The 6,000-nt window shown below is 39.8% G+C and overlaps 1 protein-coding gene across 1 annotated transcript in view; it reads right to left on the bottom strand.

Moving 5' to 3' along the window:
• The window catches only part of GNPTAB (N-acetylglucosamine-1-phosphate transferase alpha and beta subunits), an 80,743-nt gene that overhangs the window by 19,842 nt on the left and 54,901 nt on the right, over positions 1-6,000 (bottom strand). The window lies entirely within an intron of this gene.

Below are 6,000 nucleotides of genomic sequence, written 5' to 3' on the forward strand. Positions count from 1 at the left end.
GAATAGCATATCGCCATGTTGGATATACTGAGATTTATCAACTTATTCATTCCAGTGATGTTTATAAAGCTACTGCATTATTTATTTTGGTGTTTTTGTAGTCCATTAATGTTCCTTCTATTTTAGTTGTAGCTCAAAACAGATATCTACAAAACCATGCTTTGGCCACATTTAAAAATAGCTCCATGTTTGTTTAGAGCAGGGGTGGGAAAAATGTGGCCTGTGGAGCAGATGCGGCTCACCAAGCCATTCTATCTGGCTCATGGGGCCTAAAAAAATTTAGAAAATTAATATTTACCTGTTCCAGGCTGCCTGTCATGCAGCCCTCAATGGTTTGCCAAAACTCATTATTTCTGCCAGAAATAATTGCCTGCCCCTGGTTTAGAGGGACCTATAGCACTTTACCATATTTGGGTTGCAAACTTAAAAAAAGAAAACAGTCAAAATACCATCATTATAGATAACTTCACTGCCCCCGTAATGCACAATACCTGACTGTCTTACTCTACTCGTCTCACTTTCTTAAAACCCCATTTCCAACCACTAACCCCTTCTACTTCTGCTTGCTGCTCTCTCCTTACTGCAAAAAAACCCAAAGTTTCTAGTGTATCAGTAATCTCCTGGCTCCACTACTCCAGTAGGAAACTGAAGACAGGCCTGCTGAAAGTCTCTGGGTTAGGGTCAGAGGGGAGAGCAACGAGGGTGATGTTGTGGTGGGTGACTGTTATAGATCACCAGACTAAAAGGATGAGGTGGATGAGGCTTTCTTTAAACAGCTAGCAGAATTTTCCTGATCACAGATCCTGGTTTTGATGTGAGACTTCAATCACCCTGACATCTGCTGGGAGGGCAATATAGCAGTGTGCAGGCAGTTTTTGGAGAGTGTTAGAGACAACTTCCTGGTGCGAGTGCTGGAGAGGCCAACTAGAGACCATACTCTTCTTGATCTGCTGCTCACAAACAGGAAAGACTTAGTGGGGAACGCAGAAGTGGATGGCAACTTGGGCAGCAGTGACCACAAGATGATTGAGTGCAAAATCCTAAGAAAAGGAAGGAAAGAGAGCAACAGAGTAAGGACTGTGGATTTCATAAAAGAAGACTTTGATTTGCTCAGGGAACCTCCCCTCGGAGGCCAGTTTGAGGGAGAGAGGAGTCTAGGAGAGCTGGCTGTATTTTAAAGAACCCTTACTGAGCGTGGAGAAACAAACCAACCCAATGCTCAGGAAAACTAGCAAGTATAGCAGAAGACCAGCTTGGCTTAGGGAACTCTTCTGTAAGCTAAAGAACAAAAAGGAATCTTACAAGAAATGAAAACGTGGACAAATGACTAGGAAGGAGTATAAGAGTATTGCTCAGGCATGCAGGGATGAAATCAGAAAGGTCAAAGTGCAACTGGAGTTGCGGCTAGCAAGGGATGTGAAGAGTAATAGGAAGGGTTTCTGCAAGTATGTTAGCAACAAGAGGAAAAATCAGGGAAACCGTGGGTCCCTAACTGAATGGTAGAGGCAACCTAGTAACAGATGATGCAGAAAAGGTTAAAGTATTCAAAACCTTTTTATCCTCAGTCTTCAAGGCAAAGTCAGCCACCAGACTACTGTATCTAGCAGCACAGTCTGGGGAGGAGGTGAGCAGCCAGTGACAAAAGAACAGATTAGGGACTATTTAGAAAAGTTGGATGTGTACAAGTCCACGGGGCCAGATGCAATGCAGCCAAAGGTCCTGCTAAGGTTGTTGGCTGATACAATTGCAGAGATGCTGGCCATTATCTTTGAAAACTCATGGCAATTGGGAAAGTGCCCAGATGACTGGAGAAGGGCAAATATAGTGCTCATCATTAGGAAAGGGAAGGAAGAGGATCTGGGAAACTACAGACTTGTCAGTTTCACCTCAGTCCCTGGAAAAATCATGGTGCAGTTCTTCAAGGAATCCACTTCTAAGCACGTGGAGGAGAAAAGGTAATCGGGAACAATCAACATGAATTCACCAAGGCCAAGTCATGCCTGACCAACCATATTGCCTACTATGAAGAAATGAATGGCTCTCTGGATGCGATATACCTTGACTTTAGCAAGGCTTTTGATATGGTCTCCCACAACATTCTTGCAAGCAAGTTAAGGAAGTACGGGTTGGAAGGATGGAAAACTGGCTGAATCATCAGGCTTAAGGCGTAGTAAATCAATGGCTTGATGTGTACCTGGCACTCCATGCATTTCTTCTGCTTTTTCAGAGCAAATTTTAAATTCTTACATTCTCATTTACAGACTTTCATTGCTCCATTCCACCAGCACCTGTGTGTGTTGATGATTCCTGGGTACCTCCTTGAACTGCTGTGTTCCTTCCACACTGTCTTCTGTAGCTTGCTCCTGTTTTTGTCTTCACACATTTTTCCTTCCTCTCCTTGTATTTGACATCCTCACCTTTTAAACCTACAAATCTTCAAATACTCTACTTGGAGGACTAGGAAGGAGGGGTCTGTGAAGCGCCATATGGGTATCAATCAGACAAAAAAGCTGTAATCAAATGCCTGAGCTAGCTGATCAAATGCATACCCCCAGTGAAGATGTGTGTATGAACAACCACTAGAAGCAGAAATATATGTTAATAACTGGGTAAACTGTAGACAGACTTGAGCATTAACTCAGAGCAAGCTGAAATTCATGCCTCTGCAGCTGTAGCAAGATGTCTTAGCTGCTCTGGTACCCCATTTTCACTGCTAACTTTAGTTTTCACATATCATTTAAGTGTATTTTCTCCTGTAACATGCAAGCTTCTTGAAACAAAGACTTAAATATTCTGGGTTCTGTACAGAACCAAGTACCTTATCCAAGTACAGAGATGCAAGGCCCGGAAAACCCCACAGAAACATTGGGAAAAAACTCGTCCCCCCCCCCCAAATCTTTTTCTGAGGACTTTTTTGTTTTTTTCTGAAAAATTGGAAAAATTGAAAATTTGGGGGGAATTAAAAAAAGCCTCCTATGAAATATTTTCTCTTAGAATGATAAATAAAACGTTTAAGACAAGGTGTTCCTATATTGCTACCCTTTACTCTCCCAAAACATTTTCTAATAACTATGTAATAGGAAGACTTTTTAAAGACTATCTACAGTATCAGATCATTACAATTCCTGTACACCAAGGAGAAACAGTACAGTACAACTCTCAAACGCAAGAGCAAGGTGCATTTCTGTCCCCACGGGGCACTGCCATTTTCACAAGAGAAGGAAGCAGGATTCAGTGCCTTCTTTGCTTGTGTACTTCCTCTGCTGTTGATTTTTGATCTAGAGATTGGTGGATCTACTCCTGTCCTCCTGACTAGGCCTCAAAAGGACTGGAAGTGGACACTGGCAGCAGTATCCATTCATTCCGGTAGAGATCAGAAACAAGGAGCTTAATGCCCTGCTTGCTCAAACGCCTCAGGAGAGGAGAAAGAACAAGTCTAAAGGTTTTGGAGTTGGAAGAAACCTGCTTTCTCCTGGCCTTGTGACCTTCAAATCTGCAGAAGTACAGAAGCAGTACAAAGGAGCTGAAAGAAAGTATACTTATTTATTGAAAGGTAAGAGTTTAAATTTCTCTGAATTCAGTATATTAAACTATATTTTAGCTGCATTAGTATATTTTCATAACCTATGTAATTCAGAATTGAATTCATACTAATCTGATGTTTCATGACATATCATCCAACCTTAGCAGTGAGGTGAGGCAGGGAAGTTGTTCAAAGTTAACTCTGAGGAGGCCTCTCCTCCATCCATTACTACATTTGTACATGTAGTTTAGTGTTCATATATGCAAGCTAGCCACTAAATTACATTTTTTTCTTTTTTCACCCTCAGCAAAGTGGTGTGACCAACTTCTAGCATATGAAAGCATTTTCACACTGCAAGTTATACTGAGGAAAAAAAAGTCTAAGGAAATATGCATTTCCAAATGTTACTAGGATGGCCAAACACATCCTTGTATGCAAGAAGTGTCCTCATTAAAAAATCCATCACGGGTGTAAGTGAGGAGGAGGTAGATCATGATGATGAAAGTAAAAGTAGCTCTTTCTGACATTCTTCTGGGATGCCATTGTCAATAACTGAAAATGCATACTCGCAGGAAGCTTGTAAATTACTAAGACCATAATACCATTTGCCCAACAGACATTCTTTGAGCAAGCCTCTTTTAGAGTTAGAGTATGAACATGTAATGCAATCTGTGCAAGGAAAAAAATCAACAAAGCAGTGTCTTGCATTACTTACAGATGGATGGACAAATGTGCGGGTAGGAGGAGTCATAAAATTTATGATAACACCTCAGCCAGTTTTTAACAACACGTCAACCAGTTTTTTACAGAAGCACTGAAACAGGAGAGAACAGGCATACTGCAGAATATATCAGTAATAAAATATGTGAAGTCCTATTGGGAGTGGTAAAGTATTTACTTTGCTGACTGACAATGCAAGTAACATGAAAGCAGCATGGGAGACCATAATGGATAAATATCCACACATTACTGCAATAGGATCTGCATCCCATAGGCTAAACTTGCTTCCTAATGACATCACAAATTTGGATACTCTGCAAAAGATCTATAGATGAGCAAAAGAAGATATAAAACATGTAAAAGTTACTCATATTGTAGCTGCAGTCTTTAAGAATCAGAAAGAAAAGAATGCAAAGAATAAAATAGTGACACTCAAACTCTGTAGTAAAACTAGATAGGACGGAGTGGTGATCTCATTTGAAAGTTTACTAAAAAACAAAGTTGCTCTTCAAGAAATAGTAATAACTGAGGATCTTAAAGTACCCAGAAGTGTAAGGAACACTGTACTTGATGAGGATGTCTTCTGGGTTCAGCTGCAGAACTCCCTAAAGATGCTAAAGCCAATTTCTTCAGCAATCACTGCCTCTGAATCAGACACTGCACTTTTGTCAGACATTCCTTACCAAATGGCCCAGATAAAAATCAACCGTTTTTGAGAATAAGTGTATCTCCGCTTACAAGTACAGAAGAAAGAAAACTGAAATACTTTATTAACAAGACGGGAAGAATTTTGTTGCCAATCAATTCATGCTGCTGCAAATCTCTTGGTTCCAAGATTCAAAGGTAGAAATGTTAGTGATGATAGCACTGCTACTGCATTTGACTGGATTACAAAATAAGCAACAGACTTAGAACTTGATGTTGGAAAGTTACTTTCAAATGTTGCAGAATACAGAACCTTCAGGTATTTGGTCCAGGAATGCAATCTGGGACTCTGCCAAGCATATCCCTCCTCCAACATGGTGGCAAGGCATTTGCATGACACAGCCTCTGACTCCTCTTGCTTCTCACCTGCTTCAGATTCCTCCATCTTCTGCAGCATGAGAAAGAAACTGGTCTATGTTTAGAAATACTCACACCACCTCAATAAATAAACTAAGATGTGAAAGAGTAGAGAAGCTTGTCTCAATCAGGGCAAACCTTCAGTTTTCAGAAGTCCATGAAGATGATAAAAAATGAAGGATCAGAAGAAGCAGAAACTGCTGATAGTGGACAGCTCAGAAAATGAGACTAATTAGACAAAGTTTCATGTAGCAAAATTTGTATTCGATGAGTGTGTGTGGGGGGGTTCTTTTTTTCTCAGCTCTTTTTTTAAAATGAGTGTTTTCTGTATCTGCTTGACACTGTGGAGGAGACCAAGTCCAGAATACATAACAACTGCCTTTGTTTTACTATAATATTGATGGTTTCTTCTATTTTCAACTTCAATTTTTTGCCTGCTTCTCATAAACTGGCAAAAACTAAGAAATGCTAGGTTCCTTAGTTCAGCAGCTTGTAGCTCCATTTATAACAAAAAATAAGAACATTTTAAAGTAAATTCAATTAGTAAATGTGTAATTACTGTCTGAATAAACTATGTTTTTAAATGTAATAAATATATCAAACATGATGATTTTATGAGCAAACCAAGTTATACATAATACATTTTATGTTCTTAAAGTAGTAAAATGAATTTAGATCTCTAAAGGGTGCTAAGA

This window comes from Crocodylus porosus, unplaced genomic scaffold, assembly GCF_001723895.1.
Source record: "Crocodylus porosus isolate Cpor-Errol unplaced genomic scaffold, CroPor_comp1, whole genome shotgun sequence".
Classification (NCBI taxonomy): Eukaryota; Metazoa; Chordata; order Crocodylia; family Crocodylidae; genus Crocodylus; species Crocodylus porosus.